The following is an 18,046-nucleotide window of genomic DNA, read 5'->3' on the forward strand; positions in this document are numbered from 1 at the left end:
AAAACAGGTGCCGTCTACTTAAAGGAAACCTACCACCAAGGATCTACCTATTACGGTAGATCCGGTGGTAGGTGCATCTAACTTATGTAAGGATAGCCCTTTTTTAGGGTAAATCCTTTGCTCCCCTCTATCTTTTATAATCTTTAATCAGGGTAATATGCAAATTTTCTAAAGAGGCTACTGGGGCGTGGAGTAGCCGGAGCTGAGGCTACACGGCACGGCTACTCCATGCCCCAGTAGCCTCTTTGATCCTCCTACCCAGACAACTTCAGCACTTGCCACAAAGCTGGAGTCCTGCACATGCAGAAAACACAAGCCAGCGGTTGCGCAAAGCCGGAGTTACTGTGCACGCGCAGAACGACGGATTTTCACACAAGTGGGGCGGCATGGTGGCTGAGTGAGTAGCACATCTGCCTTGCAGCACTGGGGTCCTGGGTTCGAATCCCACCCAGGTCAACATCTGTAAAGAGTTTGTATGTTCTCTCCGTGTTTGCGTGGGTTTCCTCCGGGTACTCCGGTTTCCTCCCACACTTCAGATTGTTTAGATTGTGAGCCCCATGGGGACAGGGACCAATTTGATATGCCTGTGCAGCGCTGCGTAATCTGTGTGCGCTATATAAATAAAGAATTATTTATTTATTATTATTTATTACAAGTGTGCACAGCTCAGTGTAGCTGCGCGCTGAAGATGTCTGGGTCGGAGGATCATAGAGGCTACTGGGGCGTGGAGTAGCTGGAGCTGAGGCTACACTGCACAGCTACTCCACACCCCAGTAGCATCTTTGATTCTCCTGCCCAGACCTCTACAGCACTCGTCCGTGAAGCTGGAGTCCTGCACATGCACAAAACACAGGCCAGCGGTTGCGCAAAGCCGGAATTACTGTGCACGTGCAGAACAACGGCTTTGCGGACAAGTGCTGGGAGTCTGTTTGTAAATGAATAATATGTTGAGAACCTGAAGAAGGAAACGGTATGTTCCTGAAATGCTTAGTCCTGCTTTCCAATTAATCAGGAATTCTTCATACCTTTCGGATTCTTCGTTTGGGTAATGTATAACCAATGAAACTATTTTATTTGCATATTTTTTTTACCCTGGCTCCACCCATCTGACAATAGAAGCCGGAATATAATGATAGGAGGGTGTTGGTACAGCGCCCGATGAAGGATACAAGGAGATACATTTCTTGTATAGATCTTTATTAAAGTGAGCAATAAGCGTGAGATATCCTCTCCAGAATACATTCCGGAATATTCTGGAATAACGGATCAAGGATAAATGATGAAGAAAGGTTCGGACATTTCATGACTTCTTTATTGCCGCCTTCGCACACAATCTTTTGGAAGGATGCATCTATCAGACGCGGGGGATTCCAGGACATAGCCTGGTAGACAGTAACAGCCGTAGCCACACTTCTCATAGCAGGGTTTGGGGGTGGATCTGCAATCCTCGGGGCAGGGCTTACACAGATAGAAAGTTCCATTAACTCCACAATCTGAGGATAATCAAAGATAATGAACATTAGTGCAATGTTAAAAGAATGGGACAGATTTACTTGCCCGGTCCATTCGCGATCCAGTGGCACGTTCTCTGCGCTGGATTCGGGTCCGGCCGGGATTTATTAAGGCTGCTGCACTGAATTTCCCCGGAACGCACTGGAGTATACCGAGCCGGGCTGAGTGAAGGTAAGTGCAAGCTCCGCGACACATTTTTTGTTTTAAATGTGGCGGTTTTTCCGAATCCGTCGGGTTTTCGTTTGGCCACGCCCCCCAGTTTCCGTTGCGTGCATGCCAGCGCCGATGTGCCACAATCCGATCGCGTGCGCCAAAATCCCGGGGAAATCGGCGTAAATCGGAAATATTCGGGTAACACGTCGGGAAAACGCGAATCAGGTCCTTAGTAAATGACCCCCAACGTATCAAGAAAATATTACAGTGACTATGAATATTGAGATATTGGCGCCGCACAACTACAGGACTTACTACAGAATCTCTCTGCAAACAAGTATATGTACTGTTTATATGCACTACTTATATGTATTACTTCCATGTACTTTCATGTACTACTTATACTGTATGGTCTTCTTATAATAGTTCTTTATGTCCTCTGCCAAAATTAGTAAAGGGAAAGGATAAAACATTTACTCTGATAATAACTAAAGAAGGCAAAAAGGAGGATTTCCCAAGCTCCGGTTTGTAAAAAAATCAAAATAAAATAATAAAGAAAAAAAAAGGGAAATATCAATCGTGTGCCCCTGGTGGTGACTTATAATCCACATTTGGAAATACTATGAACAACCTCAAGAAAACTCCAACACATACTCCACAAAGATGGCCGACTAGAGAAAATGGGGGAGATTTGTCACCATCTTTTTCCTAAATGTTTGTACAAATATCTGCAACTTTTTTGTTCTGAGACTTTTTGGGGAATTATTTACTAAGGGTCCTGCGGCCTCATTTTCGGCAGGTTTTCCAACCTTTCGGGGATTGCGCCGGGATTGTGATACAAATCAGGGGGGCGCCATCAGACGATCCGACGGATTCAGACTCCGTGTGGGATTTAACATTTAAAGAGGACCTGTCACCCCATTTATCGGCACTAGGAGCTGCTTACTAAAGTAAGCAGCTCCTAGTGCTTGATCAAACGCTGCAGTGTTAGAGTGATAGCGTTACCGGAAACCTCTGGTAACGCTATCAAACACTGCGGCGAGGTAGGATGTAATTGTCGGACAGCTTGGCTAGGGGCGGTGACTGCCGCCTAGCGCGCAGCAGTCACTGCCAGCCTATGGAGCGAGCTGGGCGGTCCGGGGAAGAGGCAGCGCCTCGGACCGCCCCCTCATGAATACTTCGGAGAGCTTTGCAAGCTGTCCGATGATTACACTGTACCCCGCCGCAGTGTTTGATAGCATTACCGGATGTTTCCGGTAACACTATCATTCTAACACTGCGGCATTGGATCAAGCACTAGGAGCTGCTTACTTTAGTAACATCTCCTAGTGCAGAAAATTTAGGTGACAGGTCCTCTTTAAATTTGTGTCGCATACATTGCACTTACATGCACCAGGAAGAAGAAGGTGAACTCCAGTGGACCTGAGCGGGGAAGCGACACATTCAGGAAATCGGGCGCACAGTCTTCTGTTTATTAATGGATTCGTAGTATTTAGCAAATATTTTATTTGCCAACTGGGATTTTTCTAAAAAGTGCAAAAAACTCACAAATACTAGACAGCTCTGACCTGTCTGAACTTCACCACCTTGAAAGAAATTTCAGTGTAAAAAAAAAAATGTAAAAGTTCATTTTAGACAGCAATGTAAAAATGCATTACAAAAAAATTGGTTTTAAAATGCTTTACTTAGATACGTCAAAAGTTGTGAAAATTTGGACACATGGACAAAACTGCTGATTGCAATTCTTATTTTTTTTCTGGAAAGACATTTTTTTTTTAAACAAAAAAACAGATTTTTGGCTGCAATCCGTGCGCCCGATATCCTACATGTGTCGCTGCTGCACTGAAGTCCGCCGGAGTTCATCTTCTTCTTCCCGGTGCATGTGAGTGCGTGATCTTGCAACACAAATAGTTTTTTAAATTCTGCAGTTTTTCCTAATCCGTTGGGTTTTCCGATGGCCACGCAAACCAGAAATATTGGGAAACCTGACGAAAATGCTCGTTCGGACCCTTAGTAAATGAGCCCCAATATATCCAAAAGCGGTATATAAAGAAAGGGGGAGATTTATCAGACAGCTGGTTTTAGACTTTTTTGCGCAAAAATTTGCGACTTTATAAAAATACAGTTACATCCTCCACACCAGGGATCAATGTTATACTATCAGGCACAGGTGCAATTTAACACAAGGAGAATCCACCTAAGACAATGGGGGTCATTTACTAAGGGCCCGATTCGCGTTTTCCCGACGTGTTACCCGAATATTTCCGATTTGCGCCTATTTCCCCTGTATTGCCCCAGGATTTTGGCGCACGCGATCGCATTTTGGCGCATCGGCGCTGGCATGCACGCGACGGAAATCGGGGGCGTGGCCGAACGAAAACCCGATGGATTCGGAAAAACCGCCGCAGCATAGAGTGATCTATCCGGATGGTGATTAATCGTACCAGTGTCTTATAGCGACACTGGTACAATTGATCCGGGGGCCCAGTACCCCGGGGCCCCGGCCCTTGCCCGGGTTGGCCGAATGCTGGCGCCGGGCCTGACTATAATACTGTCCGCTATGTACAATCATATACAAGCTTAAAGGGGTATTCCGGGAATATGAACGCCTGACACAAAAACCCTTGATGATATAAATAAACGAATACAACAATACTCAATGCCATTAGTCACAAAACGGAGCTAAAATAATATGATTTTATGATTTACAAAATTTATGGCCTCTCTTAAGTAGGTGGAGTTATCACCAAGATGGCCGCCACTGGAAACTACAAGTTCCATGATCCTTTAGTTCTCAGTAACTCCTCCTACCACTTATGATCTGCTCCCAGTGATGATGTAACAGGTTTTCTTGCTCTGTTCCCATAGTAATGATGTGTAACTGCCATCACCACAACACCGGCCATACTGGATGCACTGCAACCAACTGACTACAGCCAAAGATAGCGGTGATCACATGACCTGCCCAGGCAGGTACAGGACATGTGATGTGGACATGTGACCAGCGGCCATCTTCTTTTCTGCGACGGACCGCGCGGAGGAAATTAACGGACTGATTAAAGGGCCAGTAGCATTTTAATTCTCCATCACAGTCTATGTCACCAGCATTTTCTGCTAAGGGGAGCAACATTTTAAATAACAACTAATTACACATTAGCTTATATTTTGAGTGCCCACTTGTATATGAATTATGCTGATTCCTGGAATACCCCTTTAAATTCTTAACATATTAAAATATGTAACTTTTTCTGATATACTATATTTACCAAAGAAATCTCCAGATGTAGAGCCGCCTCTGCCAGAATTAGTAGTTGATGTACACGACAGAACTGAGAAAACATGACAGTGATGTGTTACATTATATTGTTAATGCAGAAATAAAGGAACAATATTCAGTTCTTTTAGGAATTTATCTGTAAATGTGTTTTTAATACAACTGACAAAACAATACAATTGATAATTTTCTCCTTTGAGTATTTTTTACTTACTCGCTGCCAGGAGGATACAGAGGGGACCCGTCAGCATCTTGACTCTGGATGAAACTGAAGACTTGTCTGTGTAGAGGTTTCGTTCCTTTGTGTCGGATCCCTTCGTGGTCTTCGGAGGTTACATCATCTGCTCATTGTGCTGCTGAATGTATTTTGTAGAAGAACAAAGCAAAAAATAACATCAAACAACAAAGAGATAATAATCACCGATCCTGGTCAGGACGATCCCTACCCGGAGGATAAGATTATTGCAGATCTCCAGTGACCCCTGGGAAAATTTCAGGAGGTCCTCAGATTATACTGGAAACCTCAGGTCTTACAACACGTCCCTCCAATATGTCAACTCTAATGATGAGTGGACCTAAAGTTCTGGTCCTGATGAACTTGAAAATTTGGGACCAATGACCCTCCGGTAGCAGCACCAAGTAACAACTGGGGCCAGAGCGACTGTGAACAACAAAATGTGAACCCCCACTATCGGTGCCTGTATTGCTGCCTGTGGGTTAAGCTGGACCTGAACCCAGACCTCTGATCCAGTTGGTGGTTGGGTTTGGGGCACCTGAACTGCCAAAGTTCGGAACAGACATAAATTTTGCAGTTCGGGTCCAGTCAATGCTGATCAACACCTCCAGCTGCATCATATTATTATTATTATTATTATTATTATTTACTATTACTACTATTGTTATTTTTATTAGTAGTATTATAACAGTTTCTTATTGTTTCTTCCTCTGCTTCCTCTTCTTAATAATAATAATAATAATAATAATAATTTTTTATTGTTTTTTTATATTATAATTGTAATTATTATGTTTATTATTACTGTTACTATTATTGTAATAATTATTTTGTTTATTATTATTATCATTATTTTTTTGATTATGATTACGATTATTACTATTATTATCATTATTATTTTCTTTATGCCATTATTATTATTATTATTATTTTACTGTAATAATTATGTTTATTATTACTGTTACTATTATTGTTGGAATTATTATTATTATTTACTATTACTACTATTGTTATTTTTATTAGTAGTATTATAATAGTTTCTAATTGCTTCTTCTTCTTCTGCTGCTTCTTTGTAATAATAATGATAATATATTTTTTTGTTTTTTTAAATTATAATTGTAATTATTATGTTTATTATTACTGTTACTATTATTGTAATAGTTATTTTGTTTATTATTATTATCATTATTTTTATGATTATTATTACTATTATTATTATTATTATCTTTATTATTTTCTTTATGCCATTATTATTATTATTATTATTATTATTTTACTGTAATAATAATAATTATGTTTATTATTAGTTTCTAATATTGTTAGAATTATTATTATTATTATCATTATTTGTATTATTATTATTACGATTATTACTATTATTAAATTTTTATTATTATCTTTATTGCTTTTATTATTATTATTATTATTATTATTATTATTATTATTATTATTACTATTATGATTATTATTATTATTATTATTATTATTATGTACTGCCAGTGTCTCATCTATTTTCTTCATCCTGCGATGTCAAAATTGTCGCAGTGATGAGTGTAACACAATACAATATAGGAATCCTTAAACCTTAACATATTCCGTGTATTGTGAGCTAATAATTCGTACAGTACCTCGCCCTTATACAGTTTTTGGATCTCACTTGTAACTGATTGTTCTCGCTGTGAGTTTTTTTCCCTCCCTTCAGGCTATAAACATTGCTCACATTTTTTAAAAGAGAGCAGAAAATTCCTCCTATTGTATGAAATCTTCTATCTCTACCAGGATTAGCGATGAAACGGATTGTTTATGTAACAGATCACACTCCGGAATCCTATCATCTCTGTGGTTACCGGGGAAAGCAGATTCATTGGGTCAAATTTTGTATTGTCCTTTTTTTAAAAAAAATTTTGTTTCTGTTTTTTGAACATTTTTATTTACTGCTTTGCTCGAATTACAATTTTTTATTTTTAATTTTCGTTTTACTTTTTGTGCATTGCGTAATTTTTATATTTCTCTTTTTATTTCAATGTTTAAAGTCATTTTTTTGTTTGTTTCATTTTTATATATTTTTTATTACAATGTTTATGTCTATTTTTTGTGGGTTGCTTTTTTTTTACTTATATTTTTTCACAAGAGAAATTTTTTTTTGTTTTATTTCTTTATCTATGTTTAACAGTGGATGGATAGCAGAATGGACAGAGCGCCTCCTAGTGTTTAAAGAAGATATTACATACTTTGACATCAGAATTTTTGGAAAGGGTTTCTCACATCCTGCACTAAGTGCAGTTTTCGTCACGAATGTGCAGAGAGCGGCAGATTATTGATAACTGGCGCACGGTCTCATACTATCTGGCGCCCTCTGTTCTGCACGGGAAGTGTCACCATCTTTTTTTTGTTACACCTTTACTATACAGTGTGTGACACAATTCTGTAGAATCGCTGTATTGTGTCGCAAACTTCCGCTAAGCCCTAAAACGCTCCTTTAGTTGCACGTTTTTCTGTCTTGTCGGACACAGAGAGCAGCCGCGATACGAAACTGGCGCAGACACTTTATAAATACATGTGTAAGATCCAAAGACGTTCTTTCAGGTTCAAAGAAAGAAAACTGGAGTCAGTGGGGGGGAAGGGGTTTATAATTGGGTTTTTTGTATATTTTTGGAGTTGTTTTGATGCAGTTGTGGTACAAATGTTGTTTTGCGACTTTCCATTGCTCCAAATGAACATAGGACAGTGAAAAATCACTTTAACCCCTTAACGCTCTGCGCCGTAGCTCTACGGCGCAGAGGTGTAGGGAATGTATGAAGAGGGCTCCCGGGCTGAGTCCTCTTCATACAAGGGTGGGGGTTGTTGCATATTGCAGCAAACCCCCACCGATAATAACCGCGGTCGGTGCTTGCACCGATCACGGCTATTAACCCGTCCGTTGCCACCGGCATTTAAAAGACGGTGGGGACCGGTTGGCATGGTAGCCTCGGGTCTATCTGGCATCTGCAGAATCGTTACAATGAGCCAGTGACTCATTGTAATGAATGAGCTGCAAAAATGCCATATATTGCAATACAGAAGTATTGCAGTATATGGTAGGAGCGATCTGACCATCTAGGGTTAATGTACCCTAGATGGTCTAAGAAATAGTGAAAAAAAAAGGAAAAAAAAAAGTTTAAAAAATAAATAAATAAATAAATTATTAAAAATTCAAATCACCCCCCTTTCCCTAGAACTAATATAAAACGTAATAAACAGTAAAAATCACAGACACATTAGGTATCGCCGCGTCCCAAAATGCCCGATCTATCAAAATATAAAAACAGTTACGGCCGGTGGTGACCTCCGAGGCGGGAAATGGCGCCCAAATGTCCGAAATGCGACTTTTACACCTTTTTATATCACATAAAAAATGGAATAAATAGTGATCAAAATGTCGCACAGACCTCAAAATGGTAGCAATGAAAACAGCGGCTCCTTTCTCAAAAAATGACACCTCACACATCTCCGTGCGCCAAAGTATGAAAAAGTTATTAGCGTCAGAAGATGGCAAAAAAAAAAATTCTTTTTTGTACACATTCGTTTAATTTTTGAAAATGTATTAAAACACAATAAAACCTGTATAAATTGATCATACCGAACCAAAGAATAAAGCTGACGTGTTATTTGGAGCGCAGAGTCAAAGTCGTAAAAAAACTGAGCCCACAAGAACGTTTTTTTTTCAATTTTTCCATATTTGGAATTTTTTTCCAGCTTCACAGTACACGGCATGTTAAAATAAATAACATCACGGGAAAGTAAAATTTGTTACGCACAAAATAAGCCCTCACACAGCTCTGTACACGAAAAAATGAAAAAGTTATGGATATTTGAAGGTGGAGAGCGAGAAATGAGCGAAAAAAACCTGCATCCTTAAGGGGTTAAAATAGCGCCAAATTCGTTATTTGCATAGACTGGTTTTCACACAACTGAACTAAATTCATGATATGCAATTTGGCGCAAATTTTTATTTGGGCACATGTTTTACTTTCCGTAATTTGTGTAGCATGGAAGCCAACGCAGCTGCACCACAAAAGGCAAAGACAATGGGGCAGATTTACTTACCCGGTCCATTCGCAATCCAGCGGCGCGTTCTCTGAACAGGATTCGGGTCCGGACGGGATTTATGAAGGTAGTTCCTCCGCCGTCCACCAGGTGGCGCTGCTGTGCTGAAAATCATCTGAACGTGCCGGAATACACCGAGCTGGACCAGGTGAAGGTAAGCGCTTCCCAAGCGACACATTTTTGGTTTTTAAATGCGGTCGGGTTTTCCTTCGGCCACGCCCCCCGATTTCCGTTGCGTGCATGCCGGCGCTGATGCGCCAAAATCCCGGGGCAATTCAGGTACAATCGGCGTAAATCGGAAATATTCGGGTAACACGTTGGGAAAACGCGAATCGGGCCCTTAGTAAATGACCACCATTGGGGCACATTTACTTCCCCATCCAGAGGAGTTCACATAAAGTGCATTGTCCGTGTATAATGCCCTGTGCCGCGATTCACTAAGATCGTGCATCCGATATCCTGCATGTGTCGCTTCCCCGCTCAGGTCCCCGGAGGTCACCTTCTTCTTCCTGGTGCATGTAAGTGCTTGGTCTTGCAACACAATTTGAAAGTTAAATCCTGCGCTCAGTCCAAATCAGTTAGATCGTCCGACGGCACGTCCTCTCCCCATTTCGGTCGCATAGAAGCAGCGCCAAAATCTGATCGCGTGCGTCACAATCCCCTGTTAAATACCTGTCACGGGCGTGCAAAACCCAAAGACCTCCGCGGACATTTAGTAAATAAGCCCCAAATTGTAATGATAGACCCCTTCCCCCCCCCCAGTGATTTTTTTTTGTTCTCACAATTCTAAAGTTCATGTAGAAAAGTGAATGTCTGCTACGAAGCAAAAACTAAATAGTTCCCCTCATTTGGCCCTTTTTCATTTTTGCATTTTCATTTTTCTCTCCCCACCTTAAAAAAAATCTCTACATTTTTTATTTTACCAGGTAAAGCGCTGTGTGAGGGCTTGTGTTCTGCATAACAAATTGTAACTCGCAGTGACGGTGTTTAATATTCCTTGCCGTGTACTGGGAAACGGGAAAATGTTTTTGTTTAATGGAGTAAAATTTGTGAAAATACACATTTGTTCCACTTTCTTGTGGGTTTGGTTTTTACAGTTCTCACTCTGCTCCAGAAATGACTTCTCCTTTATTCTTTGGTTTTATTGTGTTTTAAAACATTTTTTTAAAAATTTAAACCTTCTGTAGAAAAAAAAAATTATAGTTTGGCCATTTTTTTGGCACAAATATCTTTTTCATACTGAGATGTTTGAAGTGGAATTTTGTGCAGAACTAGCTGATGTTTTCTTAGCTACCATTTTGGGGACTGTAAGACCTTTTGATAATTTTTTATTACAATTTTATATGTTGCAAAATGGGAGAAAATGTGGCATTTTAGAAATGTGGCCCCTATTTTTAGTTATGATTTCAACCCTGGCAATAACTGTTAAAGGGGTATTCCGGGAATATGAACGTCTGACACAAAAACCCATGATGATATAAATAAATGAATACAACAATACTCAATGTCATTAGTCACAAAACGGAGCTTAAATAGTTTTATTTTATGATTTACAACATTTTTAGCCTCTCTAAAGTAGGTGGAGTTATCACTAAGATGGCCGCCACTGGAAACTACAAGTTCCATGATCCTTTAGTTCTCAGTAACTCCTCCTCCTCCCTCTTATGCTCTGCTCCCAGTCATGATGTAACAGCTTTTCTTGCTCTGTTACCATAGTAATGATGTGTAACTGCCATCACCAAAACACTGGCCGTACTGGATGCACTGCAACCAACCGACTACAGCCAAACATAGTGGTGATCACATGACCTGCCCAGGCAGGTGCAGGACATTTGATGTGGACATGTGACCAGCAGCCATCTTCTGTCCTGCAACGGACCGCGCGGAGGAAATTAACGGACTGATTAAAGGGCCAGTAGCATTTTAATTCTTCATTACAGTCTATGTCATCAGCATTTTCTGCTAAGGGGAGCAAAATTTTAAATAACTACTAATTACATATTAGCTTATATTTTGAGTGCCCATTTTTATATGAACTATGCTTATTCCTGGAATGCCCCTTTAAATAAATGATATTTTGATAGGACATTTTGGAACACATTACTATTTAAATTTCTTATTGTTTTTACTGTTTATTTATTTTATTTGAATTTAAAAAAAAAAAAAACTTTTTAACCCTAGGCTGTCTGATTGATGCCATATACTGCCATATAAAAGTAAGGCAGCGTATTTGGATTTAACACATTTTACACATGATCCATTACAATTTGCCACTGGCACATTGTAACAGATCTTAATCAAATATGCAGTGTCGGGTCTCACAAGGAGCAACAATCACAGGGAGCGACAATCTCAGCCTAGAGGGTGGCAATCAAAGGGTTAACACGCATAATCCATGCTAGCACTGATCACGTGTGTTTGCTGCAAACCCATCAGCCCTCTCCATACCCCAAAGCCGAAGGATTGGTTTTTTATGAATCCTGGGAAACATCAAATGGTCTGGTTCCTTAAATAATGTTCTCTGACCCTGCTGGGTTGAGCTGGAGGTGTCAGGGGTCAGAGAATTTGAATTTCTGCAATTCAATGATCAATTAATATTGTCACATTTATAAACTTTAAAGCAATTTATAGTAAAGTTGCTAAAAAAGTTTACTGTACTTGTAACACAGCTACATACAGCCGCCTCCCCCCCAGTAACACAGCTACATACAGCCGCCTCGCCCCCAGTAACACAGCTACATACAGCCGCCTCACCCCAGTAACACAGCTACATACAGCCGCCTCCCCCCCAGTAACACAGCTACATACAGCCGCCTCGCCCCCAGTAACACAGCTACATACAGCCGCCTCACCCCAGTAACACAGCTACATACAGCCGCCTCACCCCAGTAACACAGCTACATACAGCCGCCTCACCCCAGTAACACAGCTACATACAGCTGCCTCATCCCCAGTAACACAGCTATATACAGCCGCCTCACCCCAGTAACACAGCTACATACAGCCGCCTCATCCCCAGTAACACAGCTACATACAGCCGCCTCACTCCCAGTAACACAGCTACATACAGCCGCCTCGCTCCCAGTAACACAGCTACATACAGTCGCCTCGTCCCCAGTAACACCGCTACATACAGCCGCCTCACCCCAGTAACAAAGCTACATACAGCCGCTTCATCCCCAGTAACACAGCTACATACAGCCGCCTCCCCCCCAGTAACACAGCTACATACAGCCGCCTCGCCCCCAAGTAACTAAGCTACATACAGCCGCCTCGCTCCCAGTAACACAGCTACATACAGCCGCCTCATCCCCAGTAACACAGCTACATACAGTCGCCTCGCCCCCAATAACACCGCTACATACAGCCGCCTCATCCCCAATAACACCGCTACATACAGCCGCCTCATCCCCAGTAACACCGCTACATACAGCCGCTTCGCCCCCAGTAACACCGCTACATACAGCCGCCTCGCCCCCAGCAACACCGCTACATACAGCCGCCTCATCCCCAGTAACACAGCTACATACAGCCGCCTCATCCCCAGTAACACAGCTACATAAAGCCGCCTCATCCCCAGTAACACAGCTACATACAGCCGCCTCACCCCTAGTAACACAGCTACATACAGCCGCCTCATCCCCAGTAACACAGCTACATACAGCCGCCTCACTCCCAGTAACACAGCTACATACAGCCACCTCGCTCCCAGTAACACAGCTACATACAGTCGCCTCATCCCCAGTAACACAGCTACATACAGCCGCCTCATCCCCAGTAACACAGCTACATACAGCCGCCTCATCCCCAGTAACACTGCTACATACAGCTGCCTCATCCCCAGTAACACAGCTACATACAGCCGCCTCGTCCCCAGTAACACAGCTACATACAGCTGCCTCGCCCCCAGTAACACCACTACATACAACCGCCTCGCCCCCAGTAACACCGCTACATACAGCTGCCTCATCCCCAGGAACACAGCTACATACAGCCGCCTCATCCCCAGTAACACAGCTACATACAGCCACCTCGCCCCCAGTAACACAGCACGAAACATATATATGAGTGAATAAGACAGATGCAAAAGTTCCTGCTCACCTTCCAACTTGACTGGTTCCCAGCGCGAAATACATCCAAAACAGCCCCACGGACCACAGGCACATATTCCAGGAAGAAGAAAATGATGTCCGCGCTTCAGGGATATGCAGGTAAAATTCAAATCTTGTATTTTGAAATCATGTAAAATCCACAATAGGCAAGATTACAAACGTGTGATGGCCCAGGTATGATAACCAACGCGTTTCGCCCTCTCTCAGGGCTTAGTCATGGTCTCTGTAGCTCAAATGACATACTGTCAATTTAAAGATCCCGCTCCGGTAATGGCGTGTGACGTCACGGTCACGTGACAGAAATCACATGATCGGACTGCGACACGCCTACCATGATGCAGCGAGGTATCGTAATACAATAAGAACTTCAAATGTTTAAAAACAACCACACTAAAAAGGTAAGGTGGGTAATGGAAAGACACTGATTATGTGACGCAAGATATTAGGATAAGGAAATTGATGTTTCACAATGAGTGTTCACGAAAACCTAAAAAAGCGGATAACAAACATGGTGATTCTATTAGCAGTGCAATGAAGTAAACATGGATATGACAAACCAGTAATTATAATACAATCTGTTTAGTAGCTATATAGTTTATGATGCTTAGAGAAGAGAAATAGACAGGAAACACTATATTCCAAGGCATGGTTAGATATAATAATGGTAAAGACTGTATGATGTTATTTATTAAACCCTAACGTAGCCTACGGAATATCCATTAAGGCAAAAAAGAAAAGATACATTTTATTCTTAATTAAACCTTGCACAGTCTACGGAATATTAAGTAAGGTAAAGAAAGGAAGAAAGCACATATTTCACGGCCATGATGATCCAACAATCTTATACATGTAATTAATTATAACATCATATCAAATCCTGTCTCAGATTCATTCCTAAAGGCTGGGTGGTTTTTAATACAAACATCCAATATGTCTCTCTGTTCATGAGCTTCTTCCTGTGGTCTCCCCCCCTTTTCGGTCTCTTGACTTTTTCTATACCCTGCCATCTAAAACTGTCACTGCTTCCATTATGAGTATCTCGAAAATGCCTCGAGGCTGCTGACATGTTTGTTAGGTTGATATTCTTGATGTCGGACAAATGTTTTCTGATACGCGTTTTCAAAGAATTTGTGGTGTAACCCACATACTGTATATTGCATATAGTGCAAGATATTAAATAGATAACAAAAGTGGTATTGCAATTTAAGTTTGTGTTAATTTTATATTTGTTATTGGTCACGCATGAAGAAAAACTATTGGTGGTTAAGAGATGTTCACAGGTAATACATTTAAGATGGCCGCATTTGTGGTTACCTGGGTGATGTAACCAAGTATATTTTTTACCTTAGTCCTCTGTAGTGGGACTTGTAAAATCACTGGGTGATACCATAGAGCCTATAGTGGGGGCTTTTTTAGATATGAACCTAACCCCTTCAGATAAACATTCCTTGAGTTCTTTGCTTTGTTCTAATATGGGTAAGTACTTGGTAATAGCTCTTTTAACTAGATGGAATTGATTACTGTAAGTGGTTACAAAAGTGACGGGTTTAGAGTTAAGTTTGTGCTTGTTACTGGTATGTGATTTATTAGATAGGAGCGTGTTCCTGTCTATTTTTTCTATTCTCTTGCGTGCCGAAAATAAAATCTCTGGTTTGTAATTCCTTGCTTTAAATCTTTTCTCCCAATCTGGCTAATGGGTGTCAAAAACCTGGCTAGAGGAGCTATTCCGGCGAAGTCGAATTAGTTCGCCGTAGGGAATATTATCCACTACGTGCCTGGGGTGGCATGAGGTGGACAATAATATACTGTTTCCAGCTGTGGGTTTACGAAATGGAGACACAGTTATGTCTTTGTTACTGCCTCGTATTGTCACATCCAGATAGTCGATGCTGTTGCCTCCAAAATGGTGAGTAAATTTTAGATTCATGTCTTATTATTGATATAGTCAACAAAATTATCGAACTCTGTATGGGTGCCCTGCCATATCCAAAGCAAGTCGTCAATAAAACGACCAAACCACTATATAGACGATCTAAAAGGGTTAGACTCGGAAAAGATATATCTGATCTCCCATTGTATCATGAAAATGTTAGCAAGGGAGGGGGAAAATTTCGCTCCCATAGGAGCCCCCTCCACTTGCAAATAAAAAAGAGAATCAAACATAAAAAAATTGTTTTGCAACAAAAATTGGGTTGTCATGACAATGAACTCTTTCAGTTGTGGAGAATACACACTGAACTCATTCAAATGCTTGGAAAGGTATAATAATGCTAATTCATGAGGAATTGAGGAGTAGAGAGCGACTACATCGCATGATGTCCAACTTAAACCCTCCCTCCATTCCATTTTGTCAATTAATTGAAGTAAATGTTTTGTATCCCTGAGGAATGTAGGTGTAATCATGGTCAATGGTTGTAAAAAATTGTCAAGCCAGTCTCCCAAATGCTCCCCAAGACTGCCAATACCTGCGACAATGGGTCGACAGGGAGGAGGAAAAACTCCTTTATGCAACTTGGGGAGAGAATGGAAGACAGGCATGACCGGAAATTGATTAAACAGAAACTCCTTTAGCTTTTGATCTATGACCCCCAGAGCTAATCCTTCATCTAGAAGTTTGGCCAAATTCTTTTGGCAACTAGAGGTTGGATCTGAAGAAAGTTTACGATAGGTGAGTGGATTATTCAACAAATTTTCATTTATCTTTTTGTACAAAGAAGCATTAAGTAATACTATGGCTCCCCCCTTGTCTGCATTCCTAATCACTAACTCAGGATTATTTTTAAGTTCCTGTAAAGCTTTCTTTTCCGAGTAGGTGATATTGGATTTAGAACGAGTGGTATTACACTGTGACTTAAGTACGGTCAATTCTTTTTCTACTAGATCCTGGAACTTGTCCATACAATCTTTTCTGGACATAACAGAAACACCACAAATTCTTTGAAAACGCGTATCAGAAAACATTTGTCCGACATCAAGAATATCAACCTAACAAACATGTCAGCAGCCTCGAGGCATTTTCGAGATACTCATAATGGAAGCAGTGACAGTTTTAGATGGCAGGGTATAGAAAAAGTCAAGAGACCGAAAAGGGGGGGAGACCACAGGAAGAAGCTCATGAACAGAGAGACATATTGGATGTTTGTATTAAAAACCACCCAGCCTTTAGGAATGAATCTGAGACAGGATTTGATATGATGTTATAATTAATTACATGTATAAGATTGTTGGATCATCATGGCCGTGAAATATGTGCTTTCTTCCTTTCTTTACCTTACTTAATATTCCGTAGACTGTGCAAGGTTTAATTAAGAATACAATGTATCTTTTCTTTTTTGCCTTAATGGATATTCCATAGGCTACGTTAGGGTTTAATAAATAACATCATACAGTCTTTACCATTATTATATCTAACCATGCCTTGGAATATAGTGTTTCCTGTCTATTTCTCTTCTCTAAGCATCGTAAACTATATCGCTACTAAACAGATTGTATTATAATTACTGGTTTGTCATATCCATGTTTACTTCATTGCACTGCTAATAGAATCACCATGTTTGTTATCCGCTTTTTTAGGTTTTCGTGAACACTCATTGTGAAACATCAATTTCCTTATCCTAATATCTTGCGTCACATAATCAGTGTCTTTCCATTACCCACCTTACCTTTTTAGTGTGGTTGTTTTTAAACATTTGAAGTTCTTATTGTATTACGATACCTCGCTGCATCATGGTAGGCGTGTCACAGTCCGATCATGTGATTTCTGTCACGTGACCGTGACGTCACACGCCATTACCGGAGCGGGATCTTTAAATTGACAGTATGTCATTTGAGCTACAGAGACCATGACTAAGCCCTGAGAGAGGGCGAAACGCGTTGGTTATCATACCTGGGCCATCACACGTTTGTAATCTTGCCTATTGTGGATTTTACATGATTTCAAAATACAAGATTTGAATTTTACCTGCATATCCCTGAAGCGCGGACATCATTTTCTTCTTCCTGGAATATATATATAGAGTATATACATACATTCCATATACACAGTATATACAAAAACCACATCATTCACATATATATAAATGTACACACATATATGCTTATATAAATGTATGCGTGTATAAACACAGTATATGCATCTATACACAGTATATACACAGTAGATGCATAAATACACAGTATATACATATATGCACAGTAGATGCATATATACCGGTACACAGTATATACACATATACACAGTAGATGAATATATACACAGTATATACATATATACACAGTAGATGCATAAATACATGGTATATACACATATACACAGTAGATGCATATATACACAGTATATACATATATACACATATACACAGTATATACATATATACACATATACACAGTAGATGCATATATACACAGCATATACATATATACACATTTACACAGTAGATGAATGTATATACAGTATATACATATATACACTGTATATACATATATACACATATACACTGTATATACATATATACACATATACACTGTATATACATATATACACATATACACTGTATATACATATATACACATATACACTGTATATACATATATACACTGTATATACATATATACACACAGAAAAACACATATGTATATACTTACCTGTTAGGGTTGACCGAGTGCCTGTTTGTTCGG

General features: G+C 40.3%; 1 long non-coding RNA gene across 1 annotated transcript; it reads right to left on the reverse strand.

Annotated features, from left to right (window-relative positions):
- Positions 1–1,226: 1,226 nt before the first annotated feature.
- Positions 1,227–5,302, reverse strand: LOC140065565 (uncharacterized). The gene is made up of 3 exons (XR_011847954.1): positions 5,154–5,302; positions 4,932–4,994; positions 1,227–1,493 (listed from the first exon to the last, which is right to left on the reverse strand). It is a non-coding gene; the product is annotated as an uncharacterized lncRNA (long non-coding RNA).
- Between the last annotated feature and the right edge of the window lie 12,744 nt (positions 5,303–18,046).

Source organism: Engystomops pustulosus, chromosome 6 (genome assembly GCF_040894005.1).
Source record: "Engystomops pustulosus chromosome 6, aEngPut4.maternal, whole genome shotgun sequence".
NCBI lineage: Eukaryota > Metazoa > Chordata > Amphibia > Anura > Leptodactylidae > Engystomops > Engystomops pustulosus.